We start from the raw sequence: 14,294 nt of genomic DNA, 5'->3' as shown, positions 1-14,294 counted from the left end.
TCTCTGAGTGTTAAACCTAAATTGAACCTAAGATTGAGTACCTTATTCTAGGGACACTATGGATGCGGCCCACTTTTGTATATGATATAAACAATGTGATCACTAAATCTTACATGTGAAGACATGTGAGTGGGGGCGTTCTATGCAATGAGTATTGCATAAGATCGGACCATGAAGAAAACCACTCTCACTTTATAATGTCGTTTACTTTTGACACTGATTTTTTCATTCGATGACATAGGTAACTCAATCTTAATCCTGAGCTAACTATGAACTCCTATTTATTTGAAATTATCCTTAGATTTGCATGGGTGAGAGTGGCTCGAGTTAGCCGACTCAATAAGCCTCCCATTTTAGGGGTAAGACTGGGTGAATAGCTGGGGACATAGGGTGTATGATGGAATTCACTCCTACCAGCTTTTAGGAATAGTAAAGAGGTTCTTCCCTTAAGTACTGACTCCAAGTCTTGAACAAGGGGACCCACCCTCTCATTGGCCCGAAAGGGATTCGGTTTGGTGGTTGAACCACAAACCAATTGTTCATTAGAGGATCAGTGGGACTTAAGGAACAAAAAGTAACTTTAGGAGTAAAACGGTAAATTGACCTAGCTCTAGTTACGAACAATCTGTGAAGGATCGACTTACTAATTATGGTTATATCAAATGAACATAAATATATCTATAGTGAGGGGAGTGCAACAATCAGGCTGCAATAGAGTGTCTTAGTGAATAAATGCTGGTTAACAAGGTTAATGAGATTAGCCGGTCAATCTCGGATCGTTGGAGCCCATGATATGTAGGTTCATTAGGTCCCTCTGCTAGCTCGTATCGAACTAAACCTTAGAACAGTGTGACGAGTGAGTTCGAAGTGTTCGAATTCAAATTAGGGAATACACGCTAAATATATACGATATATTTAACCTCATTTTGTTTTAGTTATGAATTGAACAAAAAGAGAGAATTGGGGATATTTAAATAATATTTAAATATTTTAATTATGAATAGTGATTGATAATCAATATGTGCGGGAATTGATTGGAATTGACATTTTATTTAATGTTAAATATTAATTAAATTATTTAATTAATCATTTAATATTATGTTGATTTGAAATTAATTATTTAAATTAATTGTTGAATTAAAATAAACAAAGTCAAAATGTTTACTCCACCTAATGGAAAAATCCATGTTTGAGTGAGTGGAATATTGAGGGTCTATACGGTTTAATCAGACTTGCATGTTTACCCCATAATCTCACAAATTTGAGTGGAATTTTGAGTGTCAAAATTTGGTGAACTCAAACTTGCATACTTGCCACATAATCCCACAAATTAGAGTGGAATTTTGAGTGTCAAATTTTGGTAATCTCAAATTTCCATGAACATGCAAATATGACTCTATAAATAGAGTGATCAAGGTACATGAAAATTCTTCTTGAAAAACTTTGAGAAAATCTCTCAAAACTCTCTTTTTACCTATACTAAATTTCTATCAAGTTTCATCACTCACCGGATTCCACAATCCTATTCTAATGTCGGAGAATAGTAGGGAAGACACTAGTGGTGGTTCGAAACCGTTCGTGAGGAAAAAGAAATTTGAACTACAAAAGGTTAGTATTCAAACTCATTGAGTTTTAATGCTTTTGAACATGCTAGCTAATTTACTATAATTGATGTACTTAGAGTGCCTAAGATCGAAATTGCTTCCGCACGTATCATAGTAACCCCATCAACATGAACCTAAACTGACAACATAATTTATGAACAAAGGAAACAAAAAGATATTTAAAAAGAGAGAACCCAAAAAGTAGCAAATTCCCTCAAACACTGAAAAATGGATAGCCATTCACCACGAGAACAACACAAAAAATGGAAGAAAGAGGGTGCCAATAAAGGAGTATGGAAGCAAATGGGGAAGAAGAAATATAAGGGAGAGGGGGGCTTTGGAGGCTTCAAAGGTAGGTTGTGGTGGGAAAAAATATCTCTAGATGCACTAAATTTTGTCACGTAGCATACATTGGCTAACAAAACAAGCAAGCGTCAGAAAATCTATCAATGTCTTTCGATGCTTGTCAATTTAGTTGACCTTGTCCATAAAATTTTGTGCTTTTAAAGAGATATTTCTTCCAACAATGGTAAAAAAAATATTGATTCTCATCTTTTCTGCATCTTCATTTATCGCAAAACAAATTATCGGAAGATTTAGAATATGGGTATTGTAGTCTACTAATTCTCGCATAGTTCCTGACCGATGTTGTGTGTGCTAAGTTAGGAATAATGAGTATTCCTGACCTTTGGTATATATGATGTTACATTACTAAAGAAATTAGTAGACGGACTGTAATTGATTGAGAGTGAGTCTTACATACTAGTCCTAAAATTCTAAATAACTATATAGAAGTAACCTAAGTGATAGGTAGTTGAAATACCTTCCTAACTTACAAATGATCCAAGTAAAAGAAACTAGGAATTAATAGAGAATAAAATTTAAGAACAACTAGAAAGATAAGTAATAAACTTATGAATGACAAGTTAGCTATTCATTGAGTAAACTAATACTTATCAACATTATTTTAACTTTTTTGGTCAAATAAGAAGTTGCAGGCCAATCGAGGACGAGACCAGCAGGCTCGACACAACAAAGAATCCTTTTCTAAGTCTGTTTTAAGTACATGTGCTTTTGTTGTTGAAAACTTGCTTTGATATTTTGTGTTGTAAAATATATAAATAGAGTGATCATATTACATGAAAGGTCTTCTTGTTGGTGAAAAAAACCTCGAGAAAAACCTCTCACAAACACTCTCTTCATATATACAAAATTCCTCCCAAGTTAAGTCACTCACCGGATTCCACAATCCCGTTCTAAGGCCGGAGGATAGTGGAGAAGACACTGGTGGTGGTTTGAAACCGGTTCGTGGGAAAAAAGGAATTTGAACTACAAAAGGTTAGTATTCAAACTCATTAAGTTTTAATACTTATGAACATTCTAGTTATTTACTATAATTGATGTTCTAAAAGTGCCTAAGATCTAAATCGCTTCCGCATGTGTTATATTAACACCATCATGTACCTTATCGGTTTGGTCTCGTTTCCTCTTATAGATTCATTTGCAACCAATAGGTTTTACCCCATCTGGTTGATCTACAAGTTTCCAGACTGAATTGAAGTACATTGACTCCATTTCAAGATTCATGGCTTTGATCCACTGATCTCTATCTCATCATTCATTGCCTGTTTATAGGTCAATGGATCCTCAACGTCATTATCAGGTATGATGACTTGAGTTTCTGCCAAACTCAAGTAACGATCGGGTTGAGTTATAACCCTCCCACTACGTCGAGACATTCTCAACTCATATGGAGTATGTGATTGACAAGAAGTGTTGGCTTGATCAACAACTCTTGTTGAAGGACCAGCTTGATCAACAACTCTTGTTGTTTTATCAGTAGCTTCTTTAGAAATCTCACTTAATACTAGTTTGCTACGAGGTTGACGATTTCTTACGTGGTCTTCTTCTAAGAATGTAGCGTTTGTTGATACAAACACTCTATTTTCTTGAGGGTCATAAAACAAACCACCTTTCGTCTCTTTGGGGTATCCTACGAATATACATAATTTTGAACGACGTTCTAATTTCTTGGGGTTTTGCAACAACACATATGCTGGACATCCCCAAATCCTGAAGTGATGTAAACTACCTTTACGCCCTTTCCAACACTCATAAGGTGTTTCTGAAACACTCTTAGTTGGAACCATGATCAAAATGTATGTAGCAGTCTCCACTACATATCCTCAAAACGGATCGAGTAATTAAGCAAAAATCATCATAGACCGAACCATGTCTAACAGAGTTCTATTTCTCCTTTTTGATACACCATTTTGTTGAGGCATACCTGGGGCTAAGAGTTGAGACCATATTTCATGTTCTATCATATAGTCCTGAAATCTTAAGTCCATGTACTCTCCTCCTCGATCTGATCGAAGTGTTTTAATAGTTTTACCTAATAGATTCTCAACCTCAGTCTTATACTTTTTGAATTTTTCAAGAGCTTCAGACTTGTGATGCATTAGGTAAAGATAGTCATACCTTGAATAATCATCAATAAAACTGATGAAATATTTATACCCTCCACGTGCTTTGACATTCATTGGACCATAGAGATCTGTATGCACGAGTTCTAAGGTTTCTTTGGCTCTATAACCTTTTTCAGAAAACGGCCGCTTAACCATTTCACCTTCAAGACAAGACTCACATGGAGGTAAAGAGTTGTCTTCTAACTCATTTAGAAGTCCTATTTTAACCAAACTCTCAATCATATTGAGATTAATGTGGCCTTATCTTAAGTGCCAAAGATAGGTATTAGGAGAAATCTTTTGTCGTTTATTTTGAGTTTCAGCTGTTTTAAACATCTCGGTATTTAAAATAGCTTTTGTTTCGCTCGGTTTGAACATATATTAGTTGTTTTCTAGTTTTGCAGAACAAATATGAATACCTCTTTTGAAAATGAACACTTCATTGATTTCAAAAGATACTTTATACAATTATTCTAATAAACAAGAGATAGATATTAGATTTCTTTTCATTTCAGGAACAAAAAGTACATTATTTAATATAATGAATCTATCTCCAAAAAAAAAAACTTTAAATTTCCTACTGATCTTGCTGAGACAACCTCTCTAGTTCCAACCCTAAGTGTTATCTCGCCGTCCGCAAGCATTCTCCAGGAGCTAGTTTCCTGGTAAAAAGAATAAATATGATTAGTCGCCCCTGAATCTAGTATCCAAGTTGAGTTATCATACTCTACTAAACATATTTCTACAACGAGTAAATCATATTTACCTTGTTGTGTCTTTTCGACTTTCTTCTCTACAAGGTATTTTGGGCAAATTCTCTTTCAGTGTCCGTTTTGGTTGCAATGAAAATATTTTCCTTTATCTACTTTTTGAACATTGTGTTTGCGGTTAGTAGGAATCTTATTTTTCCCTTTACACTTCTTCATCAAAACACTATTGAAGGACCAGACTTATTTTTGGAGGATGATCCTCGTAGTAATTTCTTGGAGATAGCAACATTTGCTTCTCCTGTTTGTCCCTTGTTCGTTAAGAGGGATTGATAAGTCTGTAGCTCATTGAGAAGAGCAGTCAAGTTATATTCTATTGTGTTCATTATCACATTTGTGCGGAGCTGGAAGAAGCTCTTCGGAAGAGACTCCATGATAAAACTGACTTGACTCTTCTAATCAATGAGAGCTTCATTTTCTTCTGCCACATTGAAATGGATCATCATGTCAAAGACATGTTCTCTAACTGAGGTCCCTTCTTTTATACGGCAGTTGTAAACGTATTTTATTGCATCATGTCTAAGGGAGAAAGACGGTTGTCCAAACATCCCTTTCAGAGATTCCATAATCTCTTTAGCAGTACCCATAACATTACGTTTCTTAGCCAAAACATCAGATATGCTGGCTAAAATGTACACCGGACTTTATCATTTGCCTTTGACGATCTGTTCGGTTTGCATTTGAGCTGAGGTTTGGAGGACATTCCTTAGTTAAAACAAACCTTAAATCATCAATTACAAGTATTGTGTTTAGGTTTGATTTCCAAGTTGCGTAATTGTAGCTGTTTAATTTCTCAGAAGCGAGTAATTGTACTATTGAGTTTGTCATGCTGTGATATAAAGAAAATTCTATTAGTTATTTGACTTAATCCTGTTTAATCCAATCATTTTTAGAAAATGTAATAATGTACCAAAAAATTATTAATTTGCAACGATACTTTAGTGAGTTGGAGCAACTACTATTGGGGGCAGTCAATCACTCATTCACTAAACCAAGACATTCTTGACTTAAACGATAATCCCAGAATAACTCTTGTTCCTATAGTGTTTTTAGTTATCGCTATTTTGGTCAAGAATATACTAACTCTTAGTAATTCTTCGTAAGTGTGACCCGCCATTTTAAAACCTCAGAGATCAGTTCCAACAATGCTATCGAATGAAAAAGTCAAAGTTGGGAATGGACCTAAGAAATCCTATCCATTTCTGGAGTTTGTGTTGTTTTGACTCCCATGTTACAACCCTTCGAATAGGTAGTTTCTCTAGGGCAACATGCAGGTGGAACATGGGAATCTCACGGTGCTACCTAGTGGTGGAGACCATAGGACATGTTGATATACTTCCTTCTCCCACTTACTATAAATACTTTCTCTATTCACCTTGTTATTGACTCATGCAAATACCTTCCGAATGGAGGACGCTCCCAGGGCGACACGAGGCCGAGCATGAATCTAACGGTGTGAATTTTTCAGAGAGCGTGAGAGGAAAACGATGTATCTCATATACCTTTTTCCTCCTACTATGTATTTTAGACGGTTGGGTATACTCATTAAAAACGTTGAACTGGACCCCAAAGGCAGAAAAAACACTCGAACTGCCTTTTCCATCTTCTTTGGTTCAGCTTGCTATCTCTTCAATTTTCGATCAATTACAACCTAAAATGGACTCTAATGACTCCATAAAAATTACATACCTTTCTTCACTCAGTAAAGCCCATAGACATTAGGCTTGTGACAAGAATTGCATCAAATGGAAGCATAAAAAAATGTCAAAACCAAAAACATCCACTTTAGCAACCACAATATTTCATTCATGAAATAGTACCCACCATGCTCAAATTAATGTAAATAAAGTGCCTAAAACCATGCTCTAATACCAATTGATGGTGTTAATAGAACACATGCGGAAGCAATTTGGATCTTAGGCACTCTAAGTACATCAATTATAGTAAATTAGCTAGCATGTTCAAAAGCATTAAAACTAAATGAGTTTGAATACTAACCTTTTGTCGCTCAAGTTTTTTTTTTCCTCACGAACCGGTTTCGAACCTCCACTAGTGTCTTCTCCACTATTAGACTACATCTCTTGGAACTTAAGAAGTCTTGGATGTTGTTTTTCAAACTATGCCGCTTGGAATGCATGAAGCCTTGGGCATAGGTTAGTAGACGGTATCGGAGGGAAAATCCTAAAATGCGGGTTAAGACTACGTCGCTTGGAACTCATGAAGCCATGAATACACGTTAAGACTATCGCTTGGAACACATGAACCCTTGGACACAGGATTGTTAGATGCATAGCTAGTGCCGTAAATTCTAGGGGGAGTGTCTTGAAGAACGAATCAAGAACAGAACAAGAACAAAGAAAGTATCAAGAAGAAGAGAAAGATCCAGGTCTTGAACATGGATCAAGATCCAAGTTCTAAGGACAAGAACCAAGACCCTTAAAGAACAACTGTGAATGTTTGCATAATCCACCACACCTAAATGGTGTGAAAGTTATCTTATTTATAATCAAATAAATTATAAGGATATGAAAATAGTAATAAATAGAAATAACAATAAATGGAAAGATACTTATGGTAATAAGGAAAATATTAGATATTTGCCTTATAATAAAATATCAAATATAATATATATGGTAAACTATAATTTATTACTAAATATCCTTAATAATAACCAACGTTTCATAATCCAGGGACTAAGGTACTCACGATAATCAAGATAAGAACCCCAACTCAAGAACAAGAACTGGAGAACTTAAGTACTTACACCAATAACAAGAACAAGAACAAGACAACAACAAAGAATGTGGTACCCTAGAATATTAAGGACACGATTAAGAACCTACAATTAGGCTACTTACAGAGTCTTTGTCTCATTCTTTATTCTCTACTTTTTTTAGGTAATAAGAAGTTGGTCAAGGTCGGGAGCGGACTCTGAAGTAGGTGTCATAGACAAACCTCACTCGTTATCCTCAACCCATTTGTTTTAAAATGTTTTGTGCTCGTTCCTTATTTTGTGTTTTAACTATATGTTGTGTTTTAAATACTTATGTATAAACTTTATTTTGATATTATGAAAATATAATTTTTTAAAGTCTTTTGTTTTTTTCACGAAAAATTTACCCGTCTTTTAGAACCATCACGATAGCCCAATCCTTACAGAGTGGTATTAGAGCCCAAGGTTTCTTTATGGCCTAGCTTAGGAGCACTCCCTACCGAGACCATGTATTAGCCTACCTTGATCATAATTTAGTCACTTTCCCAGATAGCCTACCCTTGTGTGTAATAAACACGAGTGTCCCTACGTGTAAAATTAGTGAGTTGTGTATGTGAGATCTTAAACATATTTAACTATTGTTTGTACAATCATGAACTAAGACGAAGGAAATGGAGGGGAGATCATGAAGCTAGGTGGAGAGAAGCACAAGTCAGAACTATTACTCGTTTGAATCAAGTTATTAGTACATCGAAAAACAGAATGGAGTGAATTGAAATAGTCTTAGGTAATCTTCAAGGAAGGGAAGTACTCTTGAATGAAAGAGTTGAAAATGAAGAAGATGAAAATGTCACTCTTTTAGTGGGACATAGTCCTAGGGGTGGGAGAGAAAGAGTCAGAAGAAGGTGTAGAGAAATTTTAGCACCGAAAAGAATTGAGAGGGAGTATGAATACGAGAGAGGAGAAGAAAGAGGAGTTGGGGGTAAAGCTTAAAATTCCAACTTTTTATGGGAGATCTGATTCAGAGGAGTATTTGCAATATGAGAGAAAAATTGATCATGTTTTCGATGGCAACAATTTCAGTGAAGAAATAAAATTGAGGCTTGTTGTGGCTGAATTTTGTGATTACACTAATATATGGTGAACATCTTAGAAAATAGAGTGGAGGAGAAATTATGAAGAACCAATTGAAATGTGGGAGGAATTGAAGACATTAATGAGAAAAGGTTACATTCCAAAGCATTATTCTCGAGTACTCAAGCAAAAACTCTAAATTCTGCAACAGGGATCCAAAAGAAGAATATTACACAAAAATTGAGTCCCTTATGAATAGAGCATACATTGATAAAGACAAAGAGGATACGATAGCTAGATTCCTCAGTGGGATTAACTGAAAACATGCTCACCAAATGGATAGGCAAGCGTACTTTGATATGCAAGAAATGTTGCACCATGCTATCAAAATCGAAGGGCAACTAGCTTGAGAGAAGGAGAACTCCAAGAGGTATGCTATTTCTAAGTCTATTACTTACAATGCTTGGAAAAAAAATGCAGATATTGAAAGGATAAATTTCAAGGTTAGAGGCAAGTACAAGATTGAAAAAATAACAAAGATGAGACATCCAAGAGTAAAGAGGGAGTGGAGGAATACAAGGAGGTAATATTAGTCGTGATTGTTCTAACAATTGAGTCATGATCATAAAGAATGGACAAGTTGTCCCACATAGTGAGGAAAGTGACCAAGATGAGCTAGTTGAAGAAAAATTGAAGAGAATGAGGAGGAATTGAAAGATTAAAAATAGGGAAAAGAATAATGAAATTGAAAAAAAAAATGAAAGAAAGTGAGTTGTTTGGCTAGAGTTGGAGAGGTTAGAAGTGCAATGTTTTCACAAAAACCCTCTTTATACTTATGTACAAGTAAGAATGTTTGGTCTCTAACGATAACAATTTTTATTTTCCTTGTATGTTTCAATCTCTTTTACAAGAATTTGAGAATTGTTTGAAGATGAAGTACCTAAAGGGCTACCTCCCATTAGAGATATCGAACATAAAATAGATTTCATTCCGGGGGCAGTCATTCCTAATAGGCCAACTATAGAGCAAACCCAACTGAGACTAAAGAAATTCAAAGGCAAGTTGGGGAGCTCATGGAGAAGGGGTATATACCAGTCTTATTGATGCCAAAGAAAGATTGAACGTGGCACATGTGCGTGGATTCTTGAGCCATCAACAAAATCACTATAAAGTATCAACGTCCTATTCCTAGGCTAGACCATATGCTTGATGAATTGCATGGTTCATATCTATTTACACAGATTGATTTGAAATCTAGATATCATTAAATTAGAAGGCATATACAAGATGAATGGAAAATAACTTTCAAAACTAAGGTTGAATTGTATGAATGACTTGTTATGCCTCTTGGGTTAATAATGCTCTTAGTACATTTATGGGCTTAATGAATCCTGTTTTGAGAGAATATTTAGGAAAGCATGTTGTTGTACAATTTGATGATATTTTAATCTATTCAAAGACTTTGTATGAGCATGTGAAGCATGTTAAAGTAAGTTTTGACTATGCTTAGGAAAGAGAAACTTTATGCTAATGTTAATAAGTGTAGTTTTTGCAAAGTTAACTTTCTTGGCTTCATAGTTGGTAAAAATGGAGTAAAATAACGTCTTGCTCTAAAGCTAAAGAAATCCTTAATTTGAAGGAAAAGAGACCGTAGATAGGATTTTGAAACTTACCCCTAATTTGAGCCCAAAACGGATTTTTTTTCAATTGGGCTTGTTCTTGAGGTTATTTCTTTTCGTTGTCTTCTATGGAAACATTCCTTGGAGGTGCGATTGGGATCGTCCTTGCTTGATGTATTCTCGTGTATCCTCGGATTGAAATTTTGAGTTTTCGTTGAAGCTCTTCAATGGCGAATTGGATTGGGGGAATGATTTCTAGGCACTTTCAGCATTGAAAGAACAAGTTTGAAGAGAAATAGTGTAGAATTGCTCTCGAATTTGGAAGAAATCTGAGAGTAGGAGACCCAAAATCTAAACGCTTATTACCTACTATTGAGAGCTCGATTCTTGTTCCAAACTATTGCCTAAACTTTCAACTTTATACGGGAAGCTTAACCGACATTGAGAGCTTCAGAATCACTACGATTTTGAGATTGAACTTTCTGGATAATCCGTAAAAAATATCTACACCGGTCCGAGGACATAGATTTTTATCCCTTTTTATTCATGGTTCTTATAACCAACAACTCTATTTTTCTATTAAACAATGTTGTCACACCATACATGACATTACTACTATGCATGAAAGAAATCGAATTCCAAAAACTAAGACCACGTTCTTTAAGACATCACCATCTTTAAGTTTCATAAAGAAATCGAGGGGAGAAATGCTCAAGGCGAATGTAAGGATTCATAATTTTATTTCTTTTAGATTTTATGTTGAGATTTTATTTTGCTGCCGTAATGAAAAGATATTATGCTATGCATTTATTCTCGATGGAAAAGGTGCATGAATTCTGACAAGTTACTACCGGCAAAATTATAAAACATTATAATTCCTATATTCAACTCTTCTCCTTCCTTGAAAACGACTTTTGCTCCCCAAACTTTTTTATGTTTTCAGAGCGTGTCTGAGAGTACGAGAAAAATCGAGAGTGTTAGCTAGAAAAACGTGTGGGTTGGTTTGCTGGGTAGTTTCTTGTTCGACGAGTTCTCGAAATCGATTGTGTTAATGTTTTAGAGGAAGAGTCGAGTGGAAGTTAGCGTCGACGTCGGAATCGTTGCGTTGAAGAAGGCAAACCGTCAAAATGTAAGGAGGAGGATGCCACGTACAATCGTCGGAAATGGAAAGGATTGTGTCGTCGGCGGCAACAACAGATCAGATTAGGGTTTTCATGAGGGTTCAGGTGAAGAAGACGTAGAATCGGGTTTGATTTTGGCATCTGAACCGGCCCATAAAACGAACGCGAGCCCTGTGCATTTTTGCTCAACACGGACGCGCACTGCAACCTTCGTCTCAGCTCTGCACACGTGCTCTCGGCTCGGCTTGGCGACTTAGTTGGTCGTCTTGGCTGTTCGGTATCACTATAATATATCGATTCCAAGGTTTTCGATCCATTCAAAGCCGTTTCTTCCCTTAGTTTTACCATATGAGGTCAGTATGATTCCTAACCGTCAAAGACAAATTGAGTTGGGAGTTTATTTTGATAAATAGCATGAGATTTAGCTAGGTTATGTTATGTAAGGTTCCTAAGTTTTTGTGTGGTTATTATAGGACGTATTTAACCATTAGGACTAGCAAGTTGTGAGTGACCCCAACAAAGACCGTCGAGATAAGTGACCTTACTGTTGGAGTTAGTTTACTACGTGTTGTATGATGGTGGGTGCCCTGTGGCCCCTGCATGCACCATGTTTTATTATGTCATATGACTATATGATGTATGAATTATGTGACTGTTTATGCTATGAAATGTAATGGGTTATGTTGACTGTTGACTGTTTATGTTATGTGAAGTTATGAATGATATGTTAGTAATATATGCCATGAAAATGTTGATCGATGCCATGTATACACGTAGTATTATTGAGTCATATCATGAGATGTTTATGCAACTGGAATGTACTTTTATGTTATGTAATATGTCATGTAATGTAAGTCATGTGAGATGCCATGTAATGTAAGAAACGTATATGCGATGTTAGCATTACTTATGTAATGCCATGTTAGATATGTTAGGGACCTCATGCATATATGTATGTCACGTGCAACGAGATTCTTCCCCTTTATGATACGAAAAAATGAATTACGAAATTTATGTTTGTCATGATATCATGTGGGTTCTTTTCTGTTCTGTGGTGTCCGGCGACGTGTAACACGTTGTGCCCGACAAAGTTAGGCCCAGGGGGTATGTATACGAGCCCGCCTGGTGGGTCCATGTACGCGTACATGGGCTGTGTGTCAAGGAGTACCACACACCTAACCCTCCCGGAATAGAAAAGTGCCCAAGGCTATGTAAATTTTATGAAAAGTTAGGTCCCTTTCATATGTTGCATGTGTTTGCATTCCTAACCTCAACAATAGAGTGACTTACTGAGTATTTCATAAAATACTCAAGCCACGTGATACCTACATTTTTCAGGTAAAGGCAAGGTGCCAATGTACGGTTGACGGCGGAGCTGAGGACACCATGGAAGTTGGAGAGGGGATATTTTTAGAAGTTTACGTTTATTTGACTGTCTTAAGTTATAGAATTGAGTATTATTTTATTTATATTTATTTTGAATTCAGTTATTGAAGGTTTATTTTCGGAGATAGGTTTATTTAGAATTTATGAATCTTTATGAAATATTTCCAAGGGTTATTTATGATGAGTTACCACGTAACAAAATAAACTTTCAACTTTATTTTCGAAGTAAAAAAAGATAACATAAAGGTTATTCTTAAACAAATTTAATGTTAAAAAAAGATACTTATTTAATAGGTTTTTCCTATCCATATTTTTTAAAAGTTTATCTGAATATTCTAGGTAACATTGCCGAAGTAAAAAAATCAAATTATTTGTGTTTACTCTATTTTTATAAAAAGAAGACAATAATGAAACCCATGTGCTACGTATTAATATATCAATGACTATTTAGATCTAAACAGTTACTTAGTGTGGCCATTCTCAACTTGTTAATACAATCTCTATTAAATACAAAGTTAATAGTGAGAAAAGAAAGAACAACAAAAGTTGTTCTCCAATGTGAGTTAGGTTGAGAATCTCAACTCGAATTTTTAGAACATGTAAATAAAATATAGATTGTCAAGACGTAGATTGTTAAAGATGGTCATACTAGACCTTTTCTCTAGGGTTGAAATGGCTACCATTTATTTAGGATGTATATTTGTAGGAATATTAGTACCACTAAATTAATTTATTAGTAGGGGTTTGGAGTTGGCTAATTTTATCCTTCCTAACTTTGTTAGTTTGTAACGCCATAAAAGTCAACCAAGTTGATTTGTTTATAACACAATTGATTTCAGAGTTTTAGTTTGTGTGTATACAACATTTGGTATTAAAGCTACAACGCAAGGCCTAATTGTCAGAAGAAGAAACTGCAGTCTTTTTTCTTGAAGAGTGAGTTGAAAGAGATTCAAAATATGGCAGCTGAAACAAATTTTGTTCAATCAACAATTCCTAAGTTTGATGGTCTCTATGATCATTGGTCTATGCTTATGGAAACTTTCTTCGTTGAAAGGAATATTGGTCCTTGGTGGAGACCGAAATCCCTACCGTAGCCAAAGGTGTATAGATTATCGAAGCACAACAAAAAACAATTGCGTACCCAAATCTGAAAGACTTGAAGGTCAAGAATTATTTTGTTCTAAGCCATTAATCGAACTATTATGGGAATGATCCTTAATAGAGATGCTGCAAAACAAATTTGGGACTCTATGAAGCAGAAATATCAGGGTTCCACAAGAGTCAAAAGAGCACAACTCTAAGCTCTTACGAAAAAGTTTGAAGTCTTACAGATGAAAGGGGGCGAGAGCGTTGATGCATATTTTGTTTGAAGTCTCACCGTTGTAAACAAGATGAAAATTCATGGCGAAACATGAAACAAATGGTGATTATTGAAAAAATCATGAGATCAATCACCTCAAGATTTGACTATGTGTAAGTGAGGAACAAGAACTAAAGGTGACATACGATAATAGATTAGGTAGAAGAGGAGGTGATCGAGCT

This window comes from Cucurbita maxima, unplaced genomic scaffold (assembly GCF_002738345.1).
Source record: "Cucurbita maxima cultivar Rimu unplaced genomic scaffold, Cmax_1.0 Cma_Scf00076, whole genome shotgun sequence".
NCBI classification, from domain to species: domain Eukaryota; kingdom Viridiplantae; phylum Streptophyta; class Magnoliopsida; order Cucurbitales; family Cucurbitaceae; genus Cucurbita; species Cucurbita maxima.
This window is presented reverse-complemented; position numbering follows the sequence as displayed.